The following is a 14329-nucleotide window of genomic DNA, read 5'->3' as shown; positions in this document are numbered from 1 at the left end:
TCATTTCCATTTCATTGGTGCTCGGAATCCATTAGGTATCTAGGCATCAACTTCCAGCCAACCCATGGCTTCTGTATAAAAATAACTATAAACCTTGTATAGCCTCCCTGCTACAGCTCCTGGGACAGATTCAAACTATCATTCTCAGGACGATGTCACCTCATAAAAATGGTGACATTTCCTAAATTGATGCATCTTTTTCAATCCCTTCCACTTTTGCTAACCAACTCGAACATAAAGATATTGAATACGGGCTTCAGGAAATGTATCTGGGGACGTAGGGGGTGTACCAGGATGAGCCTATCTAAACTCAACCTTCCCAAAAGGGATCGGGGAATTAATTTTCCGGATATTAATAGATACAACATAGCAATTTTAGATACATCATAGATTGGGTGCGTGGAATTTCCCATTTTGCCAATGTTCAACTTGAAAGACAGATATTCCCATACTTATCTTTGATGGCTATGTTACACTTGAGAAAGGACAAACTTCCAAGTGACATCCCAGAACATCCCACACTTTGGGCCACAATAAAAACATGGAGGAGGGTAAGAAAGTTATGTAAAGTTAGCTGCTATATATCACTATTCCAACTATTTAGGGGAGCCCACATTTTCTTGAGTGCAGGCCCACATTGGAATACAAGGTTCTGGACACGCAAAAGTGTCTGCTGGTGGTGGATATGCTGGATCCTGGTTTTTCCTTAATCACTTTTGAGGAGGCGACTCGCCGTTTTCCAGCATTCCTATTCCTCCAAGCTCGTAGTCTGGCAGAAAAAAACATTGCTCAAAGACCACAGGAAGGGCCAAGAAGAAAGTTAGATACCTTTCTCCGTAACGCAAAGTCGCAGGTCACCTCCACCAGCTATATATATACTCTTTGTTACGCCCTCATTGGAACTGCGAGGGGGAAGTGTCGGGACCGGCAAAATGGTAAACAGAGTTCCCGGATTACGTGATAGTAGACCTATTGGTAGGTTCCTTAACCCTAGTAAATACAGTACCATATGCTAGCTACACGGACATGTCATTACGGATATTTCTTAGGGCGTACATATCACCTATGGTCCAGTCCAAAATGTCATCCACAATATACTCATGTGCTAAATGTGGGCTGACAAGAGCTGCTTTATTTCATCAGTTTTGGGAGTGTACACAAATACATGTCCTATGGAAACTAATACATCTGGAGTTACAGAACACATACAGTATAAGATAAAGTTTCCGCTAACCCGTCTATGGGCCATTTTTAATATCCTAGATGAAGCTCGGCAGAATTTCGGCAGGGGAACAAAGGCGGCACTCTCTATTTGGGCAGCGGTCACCAGAAAAAGCATCCTGCCTGCATCTATGGATAAGCCCGAACCCCCTAACTCTAGCTTTAGTCAATACAAAAATTAAGTTATTTTTTTAAAATGGAGACACTAGAAACGTTGACAAGCAAGGAAAAATTGACCAGGAAATTTATCGAAACATGGAGTCCCTACATACAAAACCTTCCTATAGACACTAAGATCAGTCTTAGATCTCAATTTGAGACTACCTCGTGGTATCTACTAGAGATTATCGGAGGGCACAACCCAATACCATAAAGGTTCAGGTATGGAGAGAGCACACGCAGTAGAGGGGCGGGGGGAGAACGGTGGGGGAGAGTTGAGAGTTTGGGGATTTAATACCTGTAACCTAGTATTATAACACTGTTACTGTATATTGTATTTAGAGTAAACATGGTACTATTATTAAAATCAATAAAGAGAATTTGCTTCCACAGATTTTTTTTTTTTTAAAATGAAATGAAATGAAATAGGCCTGGACAGAAATGATGGTCCCTTAACTTAATATTTTGTTACACAACTTTTTGAGGCAATCACTGCAAGTAAATGATTCCTGTAACTGTCAATGAGACTTCCGCACCTCTCGGCAAATATTTTGGCTCACTCCTCAAACGCAAACTGCTCCAGTTGTCTCATGTTTGAAGGTTGCCTTTTTCAAATGGCATGTTTCAGCTCTTTCCAAAGATGCTCAATACGATTTAGGTCAGGGCTCATAGAAGGCCACTTTAAAATAGTCCAATGTTTTCCTCTTAGCCATTCTTGGGTGTTTTTAGCTGTGTGCTTTAGGTCATTATCCTATTGCAAGACCCATGACTTGCAACTGAGACCAAGCTTTCTAATACTGGGCAGCACATTTCTCTCTAGAATCCTTTGATAGTCTTGAGATTTCCTTGTACCCTGCACAGATTCAAGACATCTTGTGCCAGATGCAGCAAAGCAGCACCAGAACATAGAGCCTCCTCCATTTTTCACAGTAGGGAAAGTTTTCTTTTTTTTATATGCTTCATTTTTCCATCTGTGAACATAGAGCTGATGTGCCTTGCCAAAAAGTTCCCAGAAGCTTTGTGGCTTGTCAACATATAGTTTGGCAAATTCCAGTTTGGCTTTTTTATGTTTTTTTTTCAACAATGGTGTCCTTCTTGGTCGTCTCCTATGAAGGCCACTTTGGCTCAAAGATCAATGAATGGTGCGATCTGACACTGATGTTCCTTGAGCTTGAAGTTTACCTTTAACCTCTTTAGAAGTTTTTCTGGGCTCTTTTGTTACCATTTGTATTAACCGTCTCTTTGAGTTGTCATCAATTTTACTGCTGCAGCCACGACCAGGAAGATTGGCCACAGTCCCACGGATCTTACATTTCTGAATATTATGTGCAACTCTAATCACAGGAGCATCAAGCTGCTTGGAGATGGTCTTATAACCTTTACTTTTAACATGTGTGTCTATAATTTTCTTTCTAATCTCCTGAGACAACTCTTTCCTTTTCTTCCTCTGGTCCATGTTGAGCGCTGTACACACCATGTCACCAAACAGCACTGTGAGTATCTGTAGCCCTATGTATAGGCCCACTGACTGATTACAAGATTGTAGACACCTGTGATGCTAATTAGTGGACACACCTTTATTTAACATGTCCCTTTTGTCACATTATTTTCAGGGGTACCATCATTTCTGTCCAGGCCTCTTTCATGAGTTTTCTTTTTTTAAAAATCCTGTGGAAGCATGGTGGAAAAGCAATGTCTGACATTCATTTTTTTATTTTCCTAGATTTTTTTATTTATTATTACTTTAGTCAGATTCAAGTTATTTCTATGACCATTGTGGGTTTTTCTTTCATTAAACAAGGGGTACCAACAATTTTGATCACTGTGTGTGTGTGTCCCCAGTTCTGTTGCTGTTCTTTAATGCTTAAAAAACAAAAAAACATTCACCTACCCCCACTCCTATGTTGTCAAGTATCCTCGTCTGTAGCTTGCTTAGCGGTTGGCAGCTGATATTGGCATGCCTGCTATAGGTGATGTATGATGTCACTGCTTTGAGCCGCCTGTGACTGGCATGCCGATATCAGCTGCCAGTTCAGGTTGGCCAGTAGCTTGTATTGCGGTGCAGGGACCCATAGGGTCTCTGCGCTTCAATACATTTCATCTGAATGTGCGCACATCCAGCTTAAAATGTGTTTTGCAGCTAAAATAGGTCCCGGTATCAGCATGCCACTAATAATTTCTGGCACTTGTGAACCATGCTGTAGGAATAGACCCCTAAGCCATACAGTAGCTAGGAAGATCATTAATGGCCGCTTATTTGCTAAGTATTAGTAAATTACTAAACCCTAATGTTAAAGGGGACTGGGTATTTAGATAATAATTTTCATACATTTTTTTTTCAACTTAACTGCACACCTTTCATACAATAAATAGAGAAATTGTAGCTGTAGAAGTTAAGTCTACTCAATCCAGTGACAATCCTGTCATTAAGGGCTCAGCTTCACTTGTGCACAGCTTCCTATGTGAAAGCATCGGAAGCAATATGCTAATGACCCCCGACTCCTGCTTTGCTGCGAGTGTGAGACGAGGGTCATGCGACTGTGAAGTGATCTTGTGATTGGATCACAGCTGCAGAGAAAAAGGAGGGAGTACTTTCTTCCCATCTCCTCCACAACCTGCTTCTGCGTACATCGCACTGCAGTCGGATGACATGCGAGTGCAGTGTGATGTTTCACATGCACCCATAGACTTGTATGGGTGCGTATGATCCAAGACTCGCTGCTAAAACGCAGCATGGTGTGGTTCTTTTTTCATACCGATATAGCAGAATCGCAGCTGGACATTGCCTCTTAGGCGGGCTTTACACGTTGCGATGTCGCTAGCAATTGCTAGCGATGTCCAGCGCGATAGCACCCGCCCCCGTCGCACATGCGATATGTGGTGATTGCTGCCATAGCGAACATTATCGCTACGGCAGCTTCACACGCACATACCTGGTCAGCAACGTCTCTGTGACCGCCAAACAATCCCTCCTTCAAGGGGGAGTTGCGTTCGGCATCACAGTGACATCACTGCGACGTCACTAATCGGCCGGCCAATAGAAGCGGAGGGGCGGAGATGAGCGGGACATAACATCCTGCCCACCTTCTCCCTTCCGCATTGCCGTCGGGACGCAGGTAAGGAGATGTTTGGTGCTCCTGCAGGTTTACACACAGCGATGTGTGGAGCTGCAGGAACGACAAACAACATCGTACCTGCGGTCGAACCGACATTATGGAAATGAATGACGTTACACAGATCAACGATATTGTACGCTTCTGTGCTCGTTCATCGTCACACCTAGGATTTACACGTTGCGATGTCGCTACCGGCGCCGGATGTGCGTCACTAACGATGTGACCCTGACAATATATCTGTAGCGATGTCGCAACGTGTAAACCCCCCTTAGTTTTGCACTGGTGCGAGTGCAATCAGATGTTTTATTGGATTGCACTAGTCCGTGCAAAACGCAAGTGTAACTGAGGCCTAAAGGACATCATTCAGTAAATAGGGTTCATAATAACAATGGTAGGAAAGGAGCATCTTGTTGTGATTATAGCAATGTGAAAATTTCAGGCATCGTCACTTCATACACCGTCCAACTTTCCATCATAACCACTAGTAATTTGTAGTCTGCATCAAGCCTTGCACATATTCACATAGTAATTCTCCATGTTATATGACAATAAGGATGGCTGTGAACTTCCACCATGATGGCTCTATAAATAAGAAAGCATGGAAACAATTCATTTTACAGGAAAGTCTGCATCTGGAGAACAGTGCGTACAATAAATTGTTCCTTTATTGATATCTTAGTTAAATCGGATCTTTGCCAAAAGTAGAAATCCCTTAAAAATGAGATTTTACTCTGGGACTATTAAATGGTAATGAGAACTGTGTTGTTTTCCGAATTAACTATTTGTACTTGAATCATGCGCTCAGAGCCGTGTGTCGCTGAGCTATTATTACAGCCAAATAAATTCTAACGGGTGCGAATGTCTTATTCAGTGATACAAGTGTTTATAGAATATAATTATGGAGGGACTATGTATTTCCCAGCACATTTCCACATCTTCCAAAACTGAAGCTGGCTCATGACAGTGCCCATATAATTTAAAACAGGATGCTCAATTGGTGAAGGAAACCAAACAAGCCAACATCAGCAGAATACGCCAACCGTGTAATGTGTATGGTGGCATAACAACTCTCCCCCAGCGTATGATGTTGTGAGAGAGAAGGTTGGGGTAGTTGGAATGAAAATTGCTGATTCTTTTATTTCTACGGGTGAAAAGCTATTCTCCCAGTAGAGAACTGGGAAGTGTAGGAGAACTCATGAGCCATTCGCTATGTATAGGGTTTGAAAGAGACATAACATTTATGGTCACCTTTATATATCAATCATTCACTGACTACTTCCAAACCCAGCAGACACATATACAAAAGTGTTATAATGCACCAGTTTAGACTTTGAAACTGGTTAACGGTGTATTTGATATATACCTAATATTTACACAAAACAGGAGATATGGAGAAACTGCTATATAAGCGTACAGTGAAAAATATATCCTTTCCAATATAGGCTATAAGACATTACATTAACTACATTATCCCATTCACCCCTGGGCGATTTTCCGTTTTTTATTTTCGATTTTTCCTCCCTTTCTTTCAAGAGCCATAACATTTTTATTTTTCTGTTAATATTGCCATATGTGGGCTTATTCTTTGCAGGATGAGTTGTACTTTTGAATGAACTCACTCATTTTACCATATAGTGTACTGGAAAAAAGGAAAACAATTGCAAGTGCGGTGAAATTGCAAAAACAGTGCAAATGCTCGATTGTTTTTGGGATCTTTTATTCACAGTGTTCATTATATGGTAAAACTGATGTGTCCATATCATGCCTCACAGCGGTTTGAGTTCATTGATACCAAATATAATACATTTTACTTTTATCTAAGGGGTTAAAAATGTACAAGTTTGTCCAAAAAAGTGTAGCGCTTCTGGTGCCAATTATCTATCTATATATATATATATATATATATATATATATATGTGTGTGCAGCCTGGTGTTGACCCCTCCATGGGCAGGGGGTGATGGTCCTGGGGCCCGGTGGTTGTGAGGTGCGGGCGTGTTAGTGCGGTGCGCAGCCAGAGGGCACTGTTGTACTCACTTTGACAAATACACCGGAGTCTCTGATAAACCAAAAAGGATGGTGGTCGGTGCCCGTAGCTGGCTGCATCTGGTCCCCCCACCAGGTTGGTGGTTCCCGCCTTTCTCCTGCACCTCTTTTTGTAGAACTTGACTGCCTATGCTTCAGCAATGGTAGTCCGCTCCCTGGCTGTATGTGTGTCGGGGAACCCGTTTGCCCACAGGCACTGGCCCGTGGGATCTCTCTGCCTGTGCAGTGGCTTTCTATCCCTCTCGGTGGGCTGTTGCTGTCTTTTGGGTCTTGGGACAGGAAAGGACCTAAGGTCCAGACCTCAATCAGTAAATTCGATGTGGTTCAGTGGCTTCTGGACCTTGTTCTTGGTCTGAGTACCCTTCCTAGTGCTCCGGTTTCCAGTTGGTTCCCCGGTTTGGTACCGGCGGGCCACTACCCTGTCTCGGTCCCATACGGTTCCACCAGCCGTCTTCCCGGCTCCTGCAGGGCTACGACCCCGGCAGCGGTCAGTGTTGCCGCTGCATACCTGACGCCTCAGGCTTGCTGCACTTGAACTTCAACTCCACCACAAACTCTACCGAACTGCTGACCTTGAATTTACTGACTGTTTCCTGTCTCAAGCCCTCTGGACTCCTCGGTGGGCGTGGCCAACTGCCTAGCTCCGCCCCCTGGTGTGACCATTGAACACTGAGAGAGGTGACAAGGGTTTTTAGGTTGGCTGCTGTCACCTTATTAGGGGAAGGGTGTTTGTGCAAGGGCCTACCTGTGACTACCTGGCTAGTCCAGGGCGTCACATATATATATGTATATATATGTGGCGCCACTGACCTGGTCAGGCGCCACTGAGTACTAAACCCATGCTTGGACAGTACTTCCAGGTAATCCTGAAGGCTGGAATAGGGTGTGTATGCACAGACACATATCAACCAGGTCTCCCACACCTTAGAGGGGACCCTTGGGCAGACCCAAGAGGGGGCGTTCCTTCACATCTCATCTAGGGGTGTAGGGAGGGGCTGGAAGCTAAGGTGGCAGTGGCTGTAAGGAAAGTAGGAGGAGTTAGTCAGTCTGGTAGTGGAGAAGCGCAAAAAGGTGGCAAGAGGGACACGCGCTGACACGCTAGTCAGACCCTGCATGTGTAGTAGCCGTTAGGGGGGAGAATGGTTACCAGCAAGTTGGTCAGAAAGACGCTGGGGAAGTCAGCTGGTCGAGTACGGAGACTCCTGGTGACTAGGCACGCATGGGGAACAGGTCCCTAGAGCCAGACATCCATTTACTGATCTGCTAAACCTGTCGGTGGGGGGAACCACAAGTCCCACACCAACCAACTAGAGTCCAAGCCTCAGCAGCAACGAGGGGGCCCATAAGGAGGATCGAGCCTGGAGCCATCTTCCTTGGTCCACGCTGCCGGCAAACGGGCCAAAAAGGGGAGAAAAGGCAGTAGCGACTTCCCTGGATGAATCCCACGGTACTTCAAATCAGGGGTTATCCGAAACAAGAAGTGCTAGGAAGGAGAGTTAACGGTTACCCTTAGACCGGCCTAACGGATACCTGGTTTCTCCTGGTTTAATCTCAGCATCACCCGGGATTCTCACAGAACATCTGAAAGTGAGTAAAACAAGTTGAAAGACATCTTGGACTGAGACTGAGTTATTCTGGGACCTGTTGTTCTACACACCCGAGCTCCTGGGGCCAGCCTCACTCACGGGAGGCCATACCACCAGACTGCAGACTCCATCAGCCCCAGACGCTCGTTAAACCTGCAGTGGCGGTCACCTATATCCCTGACCGCAAACCGTGAGTGGCGTCACGACTCCCATGTAAATAAACCTGACATACCTGTGGCCAGCGATACTAAAGTGAAGACCCTGTGGCGTCCCCTAAGGTGGAGTGGTGTCCTTGGGGCGACTGCTGCAGGTGGGTGATACACATATATATATATATATATATATATATATATATATATATATATATTTGGTTTTTTTTGTTTTGATCACCTCATTTTTAAAAAAAATTGTGGAAAGCAAAAAGCGGAATTTGTTATTTGGGATTTTTTTTCTTGTTACACCATGTACCAATCAGATTGATTGATTTTATATTTTGATAGATCGGGCATTTCTGAATTCGGCAATAGCAAATATGTGTATATTTTTTAACTTGTATATTCAATGGGCCAAATGGCAGGTGATTTGAACTTTTATTTTTTTTATTTTTTCATATTTTTAAAAACTTTTTTTATATTTTTTATTTGACTAGTCCCCCTTGGGGACTTTAGCACTGCAGTGTCTGATCCCTTGTTTATTTCTGCTGATCAGAGCAGCATTGCATCAGGGGTCATCAACTGACCCCGCGATACCATGGCAACACCAAGGTGCCCCATGATCACGTCTCGGGGCTTCCGATGGTGGTGGGGAACAGCGCGATGCCCGCCACAGCCATTTAAATCGTGCTGTCAGTATTTGACAAAGTGATCTATAGGGTTAACAGGTGCCTGTTAGTCACACATCTCTGCTGATCAGATCAGCAGAGGTGTGCGGGGATTATCGCGGACTCGCCGCCGGAACCCACGGTACTCGCAGGGTGGCGACCAAAGACATACAGTTACGTCCTTGGTCGTAAAGGGGTTAACGTCATTTGCTCAGCCCAGAATCTACTAAAATGTTAGTGCATGTCATCATCATCTTCTGCTTTGAGTATTCCATTATCCTCCCATGGGGCCTCCCAATTCGCACACTCACTCCTCTCTACTCCACCCTTAACTCTACTGCCTGATTAATCCACCTCTCCTCTGGCTATTCCTCTGCTTCTCTCCTCTGAAAATCACTGGATTCGAATTCCCAAATGAGTTCAGCTCAAACTACCAACATTGACTTACAAGGCCGTCCATATAATGTGTCCGTCATACATCTCAAAACTCATCTTCCAATACTTCCCCACATGTAATCTCTGGTCCTCACAAGACCTCATTGTTCTTCTTCTGGTCAAACATTCTTCACTCAAGACTTTTTCCAAGTATCCCCATCCTTTGGAATTCATTGACTCAATGCGTCCCATTGTTTCTCACATTCAAAACCTTCATCTTTAACCTGAAAACTCATTTCTTCAGGAAAGCATACAGCCTGCAATGACCCTGCTCCCACCTCCATACCACCAGAGCTGATGCAGTCCACCAATCTACCTTCTTCTCTCCATTACCCTGTAAGTTGTAAGCCTCTGAGGGCAGGGTCCTCTCCCCCTCTGTACCCCTTTGTGTATACCCTTTTTATGTGTACAGCACCATAGGAATCAATGGTACATTAAAGAAATAATAATGCTTTCTTTGCACATGCTTGTCACAGCAAGCTGCATTCCAGGGACTTATTTCCAACACGCATGACAGTAAACAAAATAAAATACAATGTAAAAGGAGTGAATTGACTAATTGCATTTCTTATGCTACTTGTGCATGAAGTTCATTTTTTGAAGACTCAACATAACTCTTACCATCAAAGGACAATTATTGTCACATAAAGCAATAAACAAGGTGTAAAAGGATTTACAACCCCAAACTGTTTATAAAAAAAATAAAAAAACAAACAAGCAATAGGCTCTAAAATATAACATACTGTACATACCCACTTTAATGACTTCCTGCAGATCTTCTTCCAAGGTTGCCCAGATCCCCTTCCAATCTCTGTAAATCCTGTAAATCTATCATTTCTGAGACTAGTGACCTGGTGTCATGCTAGGTACAGGGAAGTACCCAGTATATGGGAAAATTGAAGGGAAGGGAGACCCTGTGTCAAGGGAAGAGGGAGATGGTGACCCATGACCAAGCCTACCTCTGGGCCCTAGGTTCCCTCACCGCCCTAGATAAATTTAGCACCTATGCGCCAAGCTGAATAACTGGCCCTAGGCTGAACATGATCTGAGCCTCAGGTAGGGAGTGGATGGGATGAGTGCTTAGTCAAACCCACTGAGCTCTAAAGAAGAAAAAGGGATAACAAACAAAGGAAGGAAACAACAACTTATCTCCAGATGTCTCAGAAAGAGGAACTACAAACAACCACCAGGTTACACCAGAAGAATGCGAGCTGACTGCTTGTAGTGAAGACTTGTTACGTATATAGGACTTATCACCAGCATTGAATATAGGGAAAAGGGTATATATAGACACCAAGAAAGTGCTGATGAAAAGCAGCTGAGAGGGTGAGGAACTCCGCAGAGTCCTAAAGGGAAAGCGATGCAAATAAAGCAGAGGAGATACAAATAATTCCAAATACATTAGGCACAAATGATAGAAGGTCAGGGGGCATTTTGCGAAGCCAAACACTGTGACCTTCTATTACAGGACACCACATGCTGTCTGTCACCTCTGATACACCTGTGACACCTGGGCAGCAATAGAAGATGAGCGGTGGGTGAGCTATATGGTATGATTTATTTTATAACCTTCCATGTGTTTTTAAAATTTACATGCCCATTCAGGGTTGCAAAAACCATTTTTATATATTTGTCTTTGTACCGTAAGAAGGTCATGTCTTTCTTTGGAAATGCCTGATTGTAGACCTACGAGTACAAAGCTCTGTGACACAAGGTCCTTATCCCTTTAAGGCCACGTGCACACGTTCAGTATTTGGTGAGTTTTTACCTTAGTATGTGTAAGCCAAACAAGGAGTGGAAAAATCTGAGAAAGTATAATAGAAAAACGTCACCACTAGAGTTGAGCGCGGTTCGTGGTTCGTGGTTCTCCAGTTCGCGGCTCGAGTGATTTTTGGGCTGTTCGAGATCGAACTAGAACTCGAGCTTTTTGCTAAAAGCTCGATAGTTCTAGATACGTTCGAGAACGGTTCTAGCAGCAAAAAGCAGGGCTTTTTACAGCTACAGTGAGCAGGAGCCATCGCTGGCAGCCTGCCACAAGCTGGTAACCAAGATAAACATCGGGTATCCAAGCAAAGCGCTTTGGTTAGTAACCCGATGTTTATCTTAGTTACGTGCAGGAAGCCCACACTTTCCCGCTCAGCTCGCTCCACCCCCTCCTGCCCGCGGCATGTACACATACATACACATACACAAACACACACACACACATCCACCCCCCCCCCCCCCCCCGCCCGCCCGCCCGCTCGCTCGCTCGCTCGGCTTACCTGCGGTGATGAAGTCCCGCCATCCCGACCTCAGCGCTGTCACTGTCCTCCATGGCCGCCGCTTGTCACATCACCTCTCGCTTCCGACCCGAGACTGACACTGGCGGTGACGTCACGGACCTCTCGCGATACTTGATGTGAAGGCGCCGGTCATTGACCTCAGTGACAGGGGCTGTCAGTGTGCTGGAGATCAGCGCAGGTAATGTACCTCGCTGACAGCAGCACTTGTCATCCCCTGCAGTGACCTGGGCTGACCCATTGATGTTAGCTCAGGTCACTGCACTGCTCTCCCAGCCAATGGGGAACATCCTGCTCTTCATTGACTGGGACAGTGTGCATCGTCATGGCAACCCCTTGGATTACACCAGACCTGGATTTGTTTTTCAATCTAATAAATTGGTTAAAGAGGGAATGTTTTGGGGAGTGTTTTTTCAAATAAAAATGTGTTTGTCGTGTATTTTTTTTTTATTACTGACTGGGTTGGTGATGTCGGGTATCTGATAGACGCCTGACCTCACCAACCCCAGGGCTTGATGCCAGGTGACATTACACATCTGGTATTAACCCCAAATATTACCCCGTTTGCCACCGCACCAGGGCGCGGGATGAGCTGGGGCGAAGCACCAGGATTGGCGCATCTAATGGATGCGCCACTTCTGGGGCGGCTGCGGCCTGCTATTTTTAGGCTGGGGAGATTCCAATAACCATGGACCTCCCTAGTCTGAGAATATCAGGCCCCAGCTGTCTGCTTTACCTTGGCTGGTGATCCAATTTTGGGGGACCCCTACGTGTTTTTTTTTTTTAATTATTTATTTAATTTAAAATAACAGCGTGGGGTGCCCTCAGTTTTGGATTACCAGCCAAGGTGAGGTTGCCAGCTGTGGTCTGCAGGCTGCAGCCGTCTGCTTTACCCTAGCTGGCTACAAAACTAGGGGGAACCCTATGTCATTTTTTTTTCATTTTTTTGGCTAAATACAAAGCTAAGCACCCCTTAGTGCCACATGAAAGGTACCAAAGGGTGTTCCACTTTTTCTCCATTTTTTTCTCCACTTTCTCTCCACTTTTTCTCCACTTTTTCTCCATTTTTTTCTCCACTTATTCTCCACTTTTTCTCCTCTTATTCTCCACTTTTTCTCCACTTTTTCTCCACTTTTTCTCCTCTTATTCTCCACTTTTTCTCCACTTTTTCTCCACTTTTTCTCCATTTTTTTCTCCACTTTCTCCACTTTTTCTCCACTTTTTTCTCCACTTTTTCTCCTCTTATGCTCCACTTTTTCTCCTCTTAATCTCCACTTTTTCTCCACTTTTTCTCCACTTTTTCTCCACTTTTTTCTCCACTTTTTCTCCTCTTATGCTCCACTTTTTCTCCACTTTTTCTCCACTTTTTCTCCACTTTTTCTCCACTTTTTCTCCTCTTAATCTCCACTTTTTCTCCTCTTATGCTCCACTTTTTCTCCACTTTTTCTCCACTTTTTCTCCACTTTTTCTCCTCTTATGCTCCACTTTTTCTCCACTTTTTCTCCACTTTTTCTCCACGTTTTCTCCACTTTTTTCTCCACTTTTTCTCCTCTTATGCTCCACTTTTTCTCCACTTTTTCTCCACTTTTTCTCCACGTTTTCTCCACGTTTTCTCCACTTTTTTCTCCACTTTTTCTCCTCTTATGCTCCACTTTTTCTCCACTTTTTCTCCACTTTTTCTCCTCTTAATCTCCACTTTTTCTCCACTTTTTCTCCACTTTTTCTCCACTTTTTCTCCACTTTTTCTCCACTTTTTCTCCTCTTATGCTCCACTTTTTCTCCACTTTTTCTCCACTTTTTCTCCACTCTTTCTCCTCTTATGCTCCACTTTTTCTCCACTTTTTCTCCACTTTTTCTCCTCTTATGCTCCACTTTTTCTCCACTTTTTCTCCACTTTTTTCTCCACTTTTTCTCCTCTTATGCTCCACTTTTTCTCCACTTTTTCTCCACTTTTTCTCCACTTTTTCTCCTCTTATGCTCCACTTTTTCTCCACTTTTTCTCCACTTTTTCTCCATTTTTTTCTCCACTTATTCTCCACTTTTTCTCCTCTTATTCTCCACTTTTTCTCCACTTTTTCTCCACTTTTTCTCCTCTTATTCTCCACTTTTTCTCCACTTTTTCTCCACTTTTTCTCCATTTTTTTCTCCACTTTCTCCACTTTTTCTCCACTTTTTTCTCCACTTTTTCTCCTCTTATGCTCCACTTTTTCTCCTCTTAATCTCCACTTTTTCTCCACTTTTTCTCCACTTTTTCTCCACTTTTTTCTCCACTTTTTCTCCTCTTATGCTCCACTTTTTCTCCTCTTATGCTCCACTTTTTCTCCTCTTAATCTCCACTTTTTCTCCACTTTTTCTCCACTTTTTCTCCACTTTTTCTCCACTTTTTCTCCTCTTATGCTCCACTTTTTCTCCACTTTTTCTCCACTTTTTCTCCATTTTTTTCTCCACTTTCTCCACTTTTTCTCCACTTTTTTCTCCACTTTTTCTCCTCTTATGCTCCACTTTTTCTCCTCTTAATCTCCACTTTTTCTCCACTTTTTCTCCACTTTTTTCTCCACTTTTTCTCCTCTTATGCTCCACTTTTTCTCCTCTTAATCTCCACTTTTTCTCCACTTTTTCTCCACTTTTTCTCCACTTTTTCTCCACTTTTTCTCCACTTTTTCTCC

Source organism: Anomaloglossus baeobatrachus, chromosome 4 (assembly GCF_048569485.1).
Source record: "Anomaloglossus baeobatrachus isolate aAnoBae1 chromosome 4, aAnoBae1.hap1, whole genome shotgun sequence".
In the NCBI taxonomy this organism is placed as follows: domain Eukaryota; kingdom Metazoa; phylum Chordata; class Amphibia; order Anura; family Aromobatidae; genus Anomaloglossus; species Anomaloglossus baeobatrachus.
The sequence above is the reverse complement of the archived record's forward strand: the minus strand, read 5'-3'. Positions refer to the sequence as shown.